Below are 15,272 nucleotides of genomic sequence, written 5' to 3'. Positions count from 1 at the left end.
CCCAATCTGTAGTAGAATAGCTATAGGCAACCAGTGGCTGTGGAGAGAGGAAGATGCAGTTTTTTTCTGGGAGTGAATGTCAGGATAGGGTTATCCAATCTGTAGTTGTCACCTCTAAGTGCAAGTACCTGTGAGGAACATTAAATAAACTCTGTGTACACACATGTACATGCGTGTGTGTGTGTGTGTTTGTATGAAGGTACTAATTATAGAAAAATCATGAATTTGAGAGGGCATTGGAAGTAGAACACGAGAGGAGCTTGGAGTGGGAGAGGGGACAGGGTTAAAATAATACAAATACAGTATACATGTATAAAATTCTAAAATAATTCAATTTAAAAAACAACATATCTCATAAAAAGCATCAACTGAAGCTCCAAATCCTTTCCTGTATTTTTTTTTACAGGAAAATATATCTTGCCTGAGAGCTGTCAATTCATCAAAGAACTACAGATTCCACACAAATCACTTGAAACTGAAGAAGCAGACGCTGTCCCACTTGCCTGCACACAGATCTCCTCTCCATATTCATCCCTCAGCCAGAGATTAGTCTGGTCAGCACGTTCTAGGGCACAGCTCGCCACAGAGCGCACTCTGCTCTCTGAATGCCTCCCTTACTGTTTTAAAATAAAAGGGAAGCGAACACAAACCGGCAAATGATGACAGCCGAAATTAACTGTAGACCTTCCAATGCCACTGCTGACTTGAGCCAGTGCAGACACGGTCTTCTGTGTTTATGAGATCAGGAGGCACTGGCCAGTGTGAGGACACCTCAGGTGGTTTGCATAACTCAACTGTCTGACTTAAAGTATATATATATATATATATATATATATATATATATATATATACACATATATATACACACATATATATATGTATACACACACACACCACACACACATATATACATACATACACACACACATATATATGTGTGTATATATATATATATATATGTATATATATATATGTATATATGTATATATATATGTTGTACACACACACACACACACACACACACACACACTGTCCAAAATGTGTTTATTGGGAAGGTTCCCACTCATCTTGAATCAGGGGCTTTCAGTGCTACTTCTTCCTGAAGGAGCATCCTTTTTTTTTTTTTTTTTTTTTTGGGTTTTTCGAGACAGGGTTTCTCTGTGTAGCTCTGGCTGTCCTGGCACTCACTTTGTAGACCAGGCTGGCCTCGAACTCAGAAATCCGCCTGCCTCTGCCTCCCGAGTGCTGGGACTAAAGGCGTGCGCCACCACGCCTGGCCGGAGCATCCTTTTGTCAGCCTTGTTTTTCCACCTGTAGGCTGACAGAGGACAGTGGAGCAGCCAACACACAAGACTGGTACTGCCTTTTGAGCATGGCTAAAGACAGTGGTGATTTTATAGTATCCTGGGCATTTCACATGTATGAAGTAGGAACTGGGGCTCTGCACCAGGTGCTTTTTCTTGTGTTTCTTCTTCTTTTCGGGAGCAGGATGAAGGAGATCCTTTGTGAGAGGCACATTCTCGAAGGGAGTTCATCACCCCTGGAAAGGCCTGACTTAAATCTTAAATCCTGAGCCGAGAGTCTCAAGTAGAAAGGGGACATGATTTACTCAGTAATCTTACACAGAATAATCTGGTTACAGTGGTTTTGAGATGCGGAGATTGGGGGAAAGCAGGTAAAATGTATGGGAACCCAGTACTCTCTGATTCCATTCTGCCATCTCTAGGTTCGTATGCTAATGGGTGTGCGCAGAAGGATGTTGGCTTCTGCGGATGTCACGGAAGGACTGTCTGTGGAGAGTGTTCATTGGATGTTGAGCATCACAGAGGGATGTCTCAGTTCTGAGGGATGAATCTAGAAACATGGAGCCATGTCTTTCTTTTGAGTCTAGACTAGCTCTGCTATTGTTCATGGTTTATCCACTTCTCCAATTAAACGGTGATACTTTCTTTATGTTCACACTTAATTTTGGTCTCTTTTATAACCCTTTGATTTTCAAGACACGTGTGTGTGTGTGTGTGTGTGTGTGTGTGTGTGTGTGTGTGTGTGTGTGTAGGCCTGGCTGTCTTAGAACTAGCTCTATACACCAGGCTGGCCCTGAACGGGATCTCCATGCCTCTGTCTCTCAACTGCTGGGATCAATGGTGTGTACCAACACTTCCTAGCTTATCCGAGTTGCCTCATAAAAGTGACATATCAGTCAATATACCTACTGTGACCTCATGCCATAACTCAGGTGACAACGTTTTTTGTAATATTTTACTGTTTCTCCTGTTTTCCCTATTGCATCTTTTTTTTTTCTATGATTTTTTGGTCAAAGCTAAGAGTCACACCTTCTTCCTGTCCCCTCACAATGTAGAGCCTCACCCACGTGCGTTCTTGGCTTCTTGATTTCAAGTTCCAGTCAGCATCCAGCGTATGGGAACTCTGAGCAAGCACATGGATTGCTCTGGATACACATCCACCTGGGATAATATGGGGCCTTTCAGCCTGACATCTATGGTCCTTGGGAAGCAGATTCCATTTAAGTATCAACTTTTAAACATCAACATGTTGGTGTTGGTTGGTTTTGTTGGTTTGTTTGAGACAGGGTCTCACTGTGTAGCCCTGGCTAGCCTAAAACTCACTTGTAGGTCATGCTGGCCTTCTATTCACAAACATCTGCCTGACTCAGTTTCTCCAGTACAGGGATTAAAGGCATTCACTACCACACCTAGTTTAACTATCAACTATGATTTCTGTTGCTTTCCCCAAAGTCTACTCCAGATGTGGAAGTTTCCTTACACAGGCAAAGCAACATCCCCCGTCCTTTCCAGGCATGTGTTGGAGTGTGGCTTTGTTTTAATGAGCATATACTACAGTACGACTACCTTCTAACATCCTGATCAGACATAAACATTTGGAAACCTTTTCCTTTTCAGCATCTTCTTTGCTCTCTCATCTCCATGTGTACTTTGGCAATGGTATTTTATCTAACTGCCATGCTTTGTAATCCTTTCTTCTTTGTACAGCCCAGAAGGCTGAAATTAAACATATATTTTTGTTCCCTAAAAATATCTCACAAGAATATTCAAAACTATGTTTAATATGTTGTTTTTAAATGATTAAAGCTTTGCTTATTAACAAAAATATAGACCTCAATAATCACTTTTGACATAGTATTTAATGTCTGTAAATCTATTTAAGTCTGTTTTTTTACTACAACATATTTTAAAGGTAATAAATTACACTGTTAGTGAACAACCTTGTATGACCCCAAAATATTTATTTTTAGTTGGTTGGCACTGTAAGACTGTAGGAAACTACCAAGCCAGAATTTGGTGTCTAAAAACTATTTACAAACCTTAGCAATCATATTTCAAGTTTTTACCAAGTTAACAGTAAAACCTTGAATAATGTTTCACTTAGACATCATAAAGTACTCCCCAATTACATTGAACGATATTGACAAAAGTGGATGGAATAGATAGAAAATAAATGACTATATCATACAGTACATTAAAAATTGAAACATATCAAATGTTTTAAAAGGTTCAGTTGATTTGAAAAAAAATGCAATCATTTCTCTAAGCTAAAGGAAACCAGAAGTAAATATCATTAAAATGGGTATATTTAAAATCTTCTTACAAATTCTTTTTAATCAGAAATATCTGAATAATAAGGAATGGAGGAAAATATTTGTAAGACAGTCTAATAAGACTAATAAGGTCGTCTTACACAAAAAAACCACTTCTAATCTAGTGAGAAAACCCCCTACACACACCTGTCTCTATCCACTTGTGAGCATGTGCGCACGGCACACAGGTACTCTTTGGCTCTTTTCCTCCAGCCAGGCATTAATGACAGAGATCCTCACAGGGCTCCTCTTGCCTGCTTTAAGCTTTTCATTTATTTAATAAAGCTACAGAAATGCTGCGGAAATGAGTCGCCTCTTCTGAGTTGGATTAAACACAGACTTTCTTGGTAACACGAGCCTCTAGTGATTACTGTGCAGTTGTTGACACAAGGCAGAATCCTGCAGACCCGGATCCCACACATCTGTTCCAATGCCAAGCTCCTTTCTGCTTGGAGCTGCAGTCGCTATTCTTCATCATGGTTAGACCCACATTTCTGGGAGGAAACCCCATGGCGAACTACAGATGAAAGGCCTTTAGCATTTGAACCTGAGTCAGGAGGCTCACATGTGTACCGCAGGGAAACGCACACTCTATGCCATGGTGAGCTTGAATTCTACCTTTCCCTTCAGTTACTTCATATACTCCAACAGAATAACAGAGGCATGACCACAAAAGAATATAAAACTATACACATAGATGAAAAGATAGCACATCTTATAAAATAACCAACAGATAGTAAGACGCCACTGTTTCATCTACCAAATGGTCAAGAATCTAAAGCAGGGAACACTTGTCAATGCCTTATGGGAAAATTCAATTTCCCACACTGTTGACAGGAGTGAAAGCTGAGAGAAACTGTTTTCCAGGTCATCTTGACAGAGTAAATTAAAAGCCTTAAATTTTTTTTTTTGTTTTTTGTTTTTTTTGTTTTTTCGAGACAGGGTTTCTCTGTATAGTCCTGGCTGTCCTGGAACTCACTTTGTAGACCAGGCTGGCCTCGAACTCAGAAATCCGCCTGCCTCTGCCTCCCGAGTGCTGGGATTAAAGGCGTGCGCCACCACGCCCGGCTAAAAGCCTTAAATTTTAATATTTTTTGGCTCCAAGGATTTATTCTGTGGTAGTAATAGGATTAAGGGCAAAGATTTAAGACTAATCTAGTAATTACAAAATATTTTCTCTAATTAATTAGTTTATATACATAAATTAACAATTAATATATAATGTAGACTATATAATACATGTTACATAAGTGCATAAAACACATGATATTTTTAAATATATGCATTATAGAATGTGTAAATCAAGCTAATCACATATGCAATATTTCAAATGTCAGTTTTCAAGAATAGACTATAATGTTACTAACTGCAGTGCCCATATTCTATAGCAGATCTTTAGAACTTATTTCTCCTGAGTGAAACATTTAATCATTTGGACATCTCCCCACTGCCATCCAAAATATAAATTACAGTGAGGAACATAATTTACTGTGGGGAACACGTAGAAGGCCAAATTGTGGGGGAGTCATCAATAAATACCTTCCATCATATAATAGAAAAAGTTTACTGGAGACATGCCTCTGATACCATGAAGGACTGTAGTTCAAAAAAATATTTAATTTTCTGTTTGCTTTTTACAGACATATTTTATTTCTTTTAGTTGTGTGTGTGTGTGTGTCTGTCTGTCTGTCTATCTATGCAGGTGCTCATGAAGGCCAGATGAGGATATCATTCCTTTGAGCTGGAGTTACAGTGGTCATGAGCCACTTGGTACAAGTGCTTGGAACTGAATTCAGGTCTTTAGGAAGAGCAGTGCATGCGTTTTACTGAGCTATCTGTCCAGTTCGTGGTTTTTATTTAAGAAATAACTACTGAAAGAGGATCATCATCTCTCACAACAGTAATAAGCATTTGTCCTTATACCCACAGATAAGTGTAGCCTTCACCCTTCTTCTAGGGAACTACTCTCTACAACAGACAGAAGCCATTAGAGAAAACCACAAGCAATCAATATGCCAAGCTGTGGAGCCCAGTCCCAGTGGAAAAATCTATAGAACACGCCTGTACCCGAGGCTCAGGGAACATTGTAGAAGAGGGATCAGAAAGACTGCAAGAGTCGGGGACTTTGCTATGGGATTGTGTCTCCTAGTGACATCAGAAGCTACAGCCATAAAGTCTCACCAACATGACTGCCCACATGTGACCTGAGTCAGGATGACAATGCTGACAGAACATGCTACAGTGGACAGGGACAGCAGCAGCATGGGATATCAACCCTACAGAAAGAACTACAGGCAACAGAGGGAACCTGGGAGGAGGAGAGGTGGCCTCCCTGTGCCTGGCACAGGAAAAGCACAGCAATTGACTGGCCAGTGCCAAGTGGTCAGCCCTGAAAACAAGGATGCAGACAGCAAGATGCCGATTGAGCAGGGTATATGCAGGAATGTGTGTGTATGTGTGTGTAAACGTACGTGCGCGCGCGCGCGTGTGTGTAAATGCTTGCAATAACAATTAATGAAAGCAGCCTTTACATTTGAAAGCAAGTGGGTAGAGGCATATGGGAAGGTCTGGAGGGAAGAAAGGAAAGGGAGAAGTGTTGTACTTGTATGCTAATCTCAAAAAGAGAAAAAGAAAAATACACATACATATAAAAAATGTATAAATACAACTACAAAGACTAATTAAAATTATCTTGTGTCTCTGACCTGTCTAATGTCCAGGTCAAGCTAAGCAAGCAAAATAGATTAATGGGATGAGTTTTAGAAGCCATAATGTTTTATTCTCAAATCCATTTATGGTTCCACTTTTATCATGCCTGTCACATACAATCGTTAACTTGGGATATTAAGACATTATAAATAGTGGTTAATGCCTTTTAAAATTCTAGGGATTATCAGAAATGTTAGACTCCAAACAGGCGCCTTTGGATGCTCAGCTGACCTATAAACACAGTCTGTACCCTGCAATCTCCATAGTGGTCGCCTAGATAGAGCAACCAGGACACAGTCCACTATAACGAAATGCTTTGTCTAAAGCAACTGATATTTGAAGCACTTTCAAATCCCTTAGGAATCTCCATCTGCTCACTGTCAAAATCTTAAGATGGCTTTTTTAACCTCAGCACTGTGTGTAAGCAGTTCTAAACACTAGACACCTCTGTCCTGAACGCTTTGATTTTGCGCAGGTTAGTTTTAATCATTATTTAACAAAGCCATCACATCCCAAGTCTACAGTGTTCAAATGGTAAACAACAATCTATTTTCTTAATGGTCTATTTTTATTTTTTTGGGAGCACCATTTTAACTAGACTTTTTAATTCTCAGTGTGTGTGTGTGTGTGTGTGTGTGTGTGTGTTTAATATGGCTTGATCTCAGGAACATTTGCTTAAAATTAAAATATATTTATGCAAGTTGTTTTATAAGTTGTTTCTTTCTCTGACTTTATGTAAATGTCAAATGTTAAATTCTATCTGAATTATAGATTTACATCTACTTATGTGTACATAAACATGCATATTACATAGGAATATATAGATGCTCAGTAGGTTGTTATGCATCACTATTCCATGAAGACCTCAAATCCCACCTGCCCCTGAAATGACTGACTTCATTACAAACAATATACTATAACTTCCAAATGGGATTGAAACATCATCTCCTCAGAACCACACACTAGAGAACACCATCAATTTTGTTTGCTGAGAGATTCTCTTTATATAAATTAGGATGGCCTCAAACTCACAATCCTCCCGCATCATCTTCACACATGCTGGTTTAGAGCTTTGTAGTAACATAGCTGACATCAAGGGTACCTTTTGAAAGAGTCCCCTTTTCCTGGATCATGAAATCTTGACTGTTTCGATTGACTGTGTCTCCTCTCCTGCCTGGTTCTTGATCCTAACTTTTATGTTTTGCTTCTTTGATAACTTCAATAGTATGTAATCAGCTAACTGATTTCCACGTTTGGCTTCTGTATTAGTCTTTTGCTTTGTATCAAAATATCTGAAGCTGGGTACTCTATAAACAAGAAGCTTTGCTGTTGTTTAAGAGCACAGTTTTATGGATCTAAAGTCCAACACTGAGCAACACCAATCGTGAAGCATGGGACCAGGGCCCCCTCAACTGTGACCCAGCATGGCACAGGTTCACCAAGGAAATCAGCATGGTGTAGGGCAGGAAAATGGGGGTGTAGGGGGGTAGCCTCACCCTATAGCAACCCAATTGGAGGAGAGCTAGAACTAACACTGCAGCCGGTACCCTTTTCTTTATAATGAGGCTCCAGTGGCCCAGGCACACAGGCCCATCTCTTAAGGATTCTACACCCCTCAACAATGCAATCTTGGGGAAGCTTCATCCAGAACATGAACCTTCAAGGGGGAATCAACCTCATCTGAACACAGAGAGGCCTCGAAGTCTATTCCTTATTCATGGAACAGCACCTTCTTTTTCAGGTTCAGGCACAGGGTGGGAGGCACCGTGGTGAACAAGACCCTGTGCTTCTCATGGAAAGACAGTTCACAGCTTATGCTGTCCTCAAAGCACCATATAAAATGCACCCATATGAACACCATCCTTCTAATCAAAACTCCTCCCAGTCACATGATCACCAGGAGGAAAAAAATACATATTCCAAAAAGCACTCCTTCCTATATGCTGGGATGACAGGTACCCTCTCATCTCTCATAGGCGACAGGAACTGTGTGTTACTTTCCTATTGCCATCATAAATATTACATCTAAGACAACTTGTAGAACGGGTTTTTCTTATGGTTCCAGAGGGATACGTGTGTGTTATGACAGAGCAGAGGTATGATGGATAGAGTTGGATATTGAGAGCTTACATCTTGAACCACCAACAGGAAGCAGAGAGAGCAAACTGGCAACACATGACATTGAACCCCTCAAACCTTCCCCCTAGTGACATACCTCCTCCAGCAAGAACATACCTCATAAGCCTACCCAAATAGTGCCACTAACTGGGGATCACATGTTCAACATTCGAGGTCGCGAGAGGCATTCAAACCACCTTGGGCAGCAATTTGAGGAACAGTTCCTAGAGGTTTCATATGTTGCCTTAATTGTGGTTTCTATTGCTGCAATAAAACACCATGATCAAAAGTAAACCCAGGGAGGGATGGGTTGATTTCAGCTTATACTTCTGCATCATAATCTATCACCGAGGAAAGTCAGGGCAGGAGCTCAAACAGGACAGGGACTAGAAGGTGGAGGAGTGCTGAATGCTGGCTTGCTTCTCATGGCTTGCTCAGCCTGTTTTCTTTTGGCACCCAGGACCACCAGTCTAGTAGTGGCACAACCCATGGTGGCTGGGTCCTCCCATATTAATCATCAATGCAATAAATGTAACACAGACTTGCCCAGAGGCCAATTGGGTGGGGGCACTTTCTCAATTGGGCTTCCCTCTTCCAAAATGGCTCTAGCTGGTGTCAAGCTGACATAACACTAGCCAATACACGTTTTCCTACGCTGCTTTGTCTGCCTTGGACTTCTAAGTTTATGTGCTGATACCAGCTCTCTCATTCTTTATGAGATGGTCTCTCCTGTCCTGTCCTCTCCTCTCCTCTCCTGCTGGCAACCATCTATTCTGTGCTGACATCTGCTTTGCATATTCTGTTGTCTGAACACTCACCGTATTAAAATCCAATTACATGTCTACATGCCTATTTGTCTAACTAGGCTGGGAGCTCCTGGAGGTCAGGGACTACATCTCACTCACTTTTGCTTCCCCAACACTGGGTACAACAGTCAGCATTTATTATTCATTGGATGAAGATGTAGTCGCTAAATAAGAAATAGAATCAATAAGTCACATCTAGGCTTAATTCAATTTGCAGTTGCCGTGTGACTCAAAATAATAATATTTAAAGTCAAGGTAATAGTCATCAGACACTCTTAATTGCTCCTTTCTCGAGTGTATATGCATTTGCATCTATTTCAATATGCATTCAAGTGCTTATTACATTTATTTTATGTACAGACTGCTCATTACAGAAAAACCATCTCAAGTCAACCAACGCATTTAAGGAAATCACAGTATAGTAAAACTCGGTCATTCAAACTCTTCAGTAAATAACATATAAGATTTTCACATATAATACTGCATGTCTCCAATATTAATAAACAGAATTACTATGCCTCGCCTTGAGAAGATTATTCTTTAAATAGCACACAAGAAAAAATAGTCAGCCGCTCTTCAAACACTTGACTACACTCAAAATGGCAAATAAACCGAGGTTCTATGACGCTCACATTTATTTTTTCTATTTCAGTGATAATTATACCCATAAACCTGATTCAGCACTCACTGCCGCTGAATTCATTAATTAAAACAATTTCACTGCTACCACTGGGATTTCTCAAGGATATCAAAAACACACTCAAAAATCAAAATAGCACACATCATCAGTTTTGATATGTGCTTAGTCTGCTCCACTTTGATTTTTAACTCTGCCACTGTAAGAAGGCTCCAAGTGTAAAGACAAGGAGATCATCTTCTGAACAATGTCAACGGAACCGTGTTGAACATAAGATGAGTTTAATAGAAACAGCAAGATCAATATGAGTCACGAAACAGTCATTTTCTGAAAAGTATCTATAGGATGCGAATATATAAGTGCATGCAAATATTTAAGTGATAGCAATTATAATATGTATTTATTATTCCTGTGTGTGTGTGTGTGTGTGTGTGTGTGTGTGTGTGTGTGTGTGTGAGAGAGAGAGAGAGAGAGAGAGAGAGAGAGAGAGAGAGAGAGAGAGAGAGAGAGAGAGAGAGATCTGCCTGTCTCTACCTCTCAAGTACTTGGATTAAAGTTATGTGCCACCACAGCTGGCATATTTTTAAATTTTACTTAAAATAATATTTCTGTGTTCAAGAATGACTTATACCCACCCACGAAGTGAGGACATTTATCCTTTAATGAACATGATAGCTTTTAATCAGAGCCTGGAAAGTTGCAACCAAAATTATAAATGTATAACCCCCCCGCCCAGGAAATTCAATTATTTCATGTATCGGAAATCCATGACGCTATTTGTCAAAGCAGCACCCTAACTCTGAGCTTGATTTAGTGAGCACCCCAACACACTCCACTAGCTGCTTCGGGCACACTAGAGCACTGACAGAAAACGCCAAACAGTAACTGCAATGGCAGAACGCGCCGGAATTGACCACGACACTGCAGAAGAGAGCCCCGAATGGAATTTGCATCCAGGCTATAACTTAGTGTGTGTAGCAGAATCGCATACAATTAAAGTAACCCTGAAAACAGCATTTGTTTCATCCAGCAAGGGAATTTTACCTTAATTCTCACAACCAATTTCCTTTCTAAAGGACGCTGGTGGGTAGTGAGAGGGATGGATTCAGTCTCGTGAACAGACCCTAGATGTGCCTCTGACTCATCTTCAGAGAATCTAAATACTGTTCCCTCTGTGCAAAGGGTGTCAGTACTGCTCACAACATCTGGGGACACCACAGGCTACTGCAAGGCCACTCTTGTTTCTCTCAAACTCTTTTAAAACGTGTGGCGATGGAAGAGCTTATAGGTCCCTCTATGTAGTCTCACTTTCCTATATTCAGCTGTTCAGAAAGGAAGAGAACTTCTCTGCCTATGCTTCCAGAGGACCTATTTGGCCTGAAATGGTCATTTAGGGTACAAAGTAACACAAGCTCTCTACTGAGGGACAGATGTAAACAGTGTCATGGTGTCTTACCTTATTTAAAAGACATGCCTAGTTTTCATCTTAAAGCACGGTAAGTCAACTTTTAGGCTTTCTCTTCCCATTGGATAGAGAGTTGACTTTTAAAAGACCCATTTCAAAGACAAAGTCAAATTGGTTCCTTGGATCATATATTCTAGCTGTTCAAAGCAAGCATCTTCTACATAAAAAAGACCCTGCTTTAATGTTATATACCCTTATTGTGAGTCCAATTAGCCCTTAAGACTTCAGTATCACACACAATTAGCGTGGCTTTACTGAGGTCCAGCAACAGGTGGGATGCTAAGACTCCAGGTGAGAACTACAGCCTTATGGGAATGGTGTATTTTATTGTGTGAACATCAGCTAAACGGGCTTTTAATTGACTGGCTGTCTAAGTAACATGCCTTTGAGGGAAACGCTACTTTTGAAATTTCCTTCGGCCAGGAGGCGAAGGAGCAGGCTGAAGCCTTTGAAGTCTATAGCCATCAGACTAATTATCAGCACAATTCAATGCACATTCATTTAATTACAGTAAATTGAAAAGGATGTGGGGTTTCAAATGAAAATAAGAGAGTCGATAAACGGTGACAGAAATTACAGACTATGCAGATCATTAGAGGAGGCCATGTGTCTTCCTTTCCCTCCCCTTACCAGACCTCGACACAGATGACTCCAGGATACAGAGGCAGGATGAGGGTGAGACAGATTGGAAGCAGGGACAAAAGGGAGGAACACTTATTGTGGGCCAAAGCTAGGTAGATACTTGATATTACTTATTTCATTTTAGTTCTCACCATTACTCAAAGATATTATTTTCCAAGAAAAAAAAAAAAGCAACCAACCCACCAAACAAACAGAACACACTCACTCAAAGCCAAGTCATACTCTGACACAACCCACATTCATTTAAGCCCAGTGCTGTCTTATCCCAATGAGCTGTGTACTGCTCGATGGTACTTGTATTTTATCCAGGTAGACACCAGAGCACACAAAGGTTAAGTGACTTGCCCCAGGTCCCAGAACTGGGAAGCCTAGGGTCAAATCACAAACCTTCCAAGAAGACTCACTAGGCCCTGAATCATGGTGGGGTGGAAAGAAGGGCCAGCTCCCCCTGGGTTGCCTGACACTGAAGGTCAAAGATCAGCCTCCCACAGCCCCCCAAAACATTAAAAAGTAGACAGGCCAAGAAGGAATGAGATTAGGGACCTTCTAACAAATCACTGGCAGTTTAGCTGGCCAAGTAACAGGCAGGGTAGAAAGGCTGGGACCTTGAGTGACACAGAGAACAATGGTCAGGAATGGGGGCCAGACATGATGATCTGACTGCTGGCCACCAAGGTCTTCACTCAGCCAGTTTCCCCCACCCAATACGGCTAGCTGACTAAGATTAAATGCAGGGCCTGCTGCCACTGCTGGCAAATGATGCACACGAGAGCATCTTAAAGCCACGAAGATGGATGTTTTTAAAAAACACTACAAAGTCCTTTCTTCCTGACATTTAGTTAGATGACCAAGAGCAGATGACTTGCCAAGTTGGATAGTGTGAATTAGGTCCGGGTGGGGGGGGGGCGGTGATTTCAGCCACACATCAGAAAAAGGAAAAAAGCCTAAAATGGTCCAAAAAACCACGGGTACTCTTACTTTTGATCCAGGGTCCTATAGTATTTATTTGGTGACCTTTCAAGGGCTTATTTGCTGAGGTGGTTGTTAATAGGGGATCGGAAATCACCATAATGCAGTGTTTGTCAGTCTGCAAGGAGCTGACAAGGATTACAACCCCAGAGACCAATAATGTCAAGAGAGGACCCCTCCCATATCCCGATTTGGAATCCCAAATGAAGCATCATATACTGAATTTTTCTCCTCTCTAAACTCTTTGGAACTGCCAATTCCATGGCTAACAAAAAGATGTTGGCTTAGGAAAAAAAAAAAGATGCACTCTATGTCTTGCTTTGAATCTCTGCTATCTTCCAACAGTGAGGGGTGTGGCGTGGCCTCAATCGTCTTTTACTCCTGTAGGATGCTCCGGTCATCAAAATAGCATTAGCACCGCAGTGGTGCTAGCACCTCCTAATGTGAACTGTTGGTCTCTTGGCCAACAAATGAATGAAACTGGCTCCCCTTTAGTAACTAAACTTTTCTTTGAAGTTATACTAGAACACTGGGCATTTAGCTTGCATAGTTGTTCAAACGTTGAACAGCATCTTTTTCTGGGAAGAGAGCCTCATTCACAGTATTTCCAATGATGAAAACAGGCAGTGCAAACTCCCATGGCAAACTCAATGAAAATACAGCTGTCTGGGTCCTCCGTTGGTATCATTCTGGTTCATTATTTACTTAACTCTTACTTGTTTTACTCTTTATATTGTAAACTATCACACACACACACACACACACACACACACATAATTAGGATTTTGTCTGACATCTCAAGCCAGTATAAAAATGAATAGAATTAGATAATGAATAACTCAGGAATCAATGAGAGATAACTGGAAGATCAATACTCTGTCAAAGTTAGAGTAAATTAAACTACCCGAAGAGAGCAAAATTGAATTGTTTTTGAAGTTGTATATTAGAAATATTCGACTAAAGATAATGAAATGAAAGTAAATAGTATAGTTTTGAGTGGATCATTTATAAAGGTAGAAAGAAGACCTGTCCGGGGCTGGAGAGATGGCTCCTTAGTTAAGAACACTGGCTGCTCTTCCAGAGGACCTGGGTTTGATTCCCACCACCCACAGGGTGACTCACAGCCTTCTGTAACTCCACTTCCAGGGAATCCGCTGCCCTCTTCTGTCCTCTACAGGGGCCAGACACACACATGGTTCACAGGCATACATACATGCAAAAGAGCCATACACATGGAATAAAGTAATTTTTAAAAAGTTGAAAGAACCTGTATATCATTGCAAATTTTAATTCTTACCTTGAAGTAGCCATGAGGGGAGGGGGAGGGGAACAGAGTCCTTTTTTGCATCAGGACAAAAAAAATCTGTACCATCCTTGTTTAAAATCACAATTCACAATTCCAAGGTCTATTACATACCTATTACTGTGCTTCTCAGAGGGAAATGTAATTAATGAATGAATTTTTGCTCCTTCTGAATAAAAACTGAAATTTCAGAATAAACGAACAAATCTGAAATACTCCTATGGACACACATATGTAACACATGATATGGCCCATGTTCATATGGGTAAAAGCAATTCATTTCCTCTTGTTTCCTTCCTCAGAGGGACCTCATTAAGGATCCTCAGACCATCTGAATGTTGCTTAACAAATAATCCCAACCAAATCTTGAGGAAAGAGTAAATCTAAGTTGAAGTCATCCCTGTCCAACTTAAAAAAAAAATCTCACCTTTGATGCTTTCTCTTCTACCTTTAGTGGGCCTGTTCACTCTCACCAAATGCTGCCCAAATGTCCAGAAAGTCAAGGCAAGGCTCTGGATGTTGTCCTTTAAGGGCCACTGGGAGGAATGTAGGGCACAACTTTCTTTCTTCCTAGGCACATGGTCTGAGCCTACCAAGGAAACCCATTCTCCTTTAGTTAATAATACCAAGGCAAAGGCAGATGGGCGGTGTGTGAGAGACTTACATTTTTTCTCTGGTTGGAAATTGCAAACTGAGAACTAGAGTTTACAAAGTTTTCTAGGGGCAGGGGTCGGGTAGGGGGTGAGGTGGAGAGGGCAATGGCCCATGATTGAAAATTTGTCATGATACGTAATTAAGAATAATAAAACTGGGCTGGAGAGATGGCTCAGCAGTTAAGAGCACTGACTGCTCTTCTGAAGGTTCTGAGTTCAAATCCCAGCAACCACATGGTGGCTCACAACCATCCGTAATGAGATCTGACTCCCTCTCCTGATGTGTCTGAAGACAGCTACAGTGTACTTACATATAAAATAAATAATAAATAAAATCTTTAAAAAAAAAGAATA

The 15,272-nt window shown here is 40.7% G+C and overlaps 1 protein-coding gene and 1 pseudogene across 6 annotated transcripts in view; both read right to left on the bottom strand.

Annotated features, from left to right (window-relative positions):
• Positions 1–15,272, bottom strand: part of Tenm3 (teneurin transmembrane protein 3) — a 623,557-nt gene that overhangs the window by 412,003 nt on the left and 196,282 nt on the right. The gene's annotated exons all lie outside the window — the stretch shown is intronic.
• Positions 1,090–1,531, bottom strand: LOC147002452 (small ribosomal subunit protein eS27 pseudogene; annotated as a pseudogene).

Source organism: Mus caroli, unplaced genomic scaffold (genome assembly GCF_978045245.1).
Source record: "Mus caroli unplaced genomic scaffold, Mus_caroli_1 scaffold_10, whole genome shotgun sequence".
NCBI lineage: Eukaryota > Metazoa > Chordata > Mammalia > Rodentia > Muridae > Mus > Mus caroli.
This window is presented reverse-complemented; position numbering and strand designations above follow the sequence as displayed.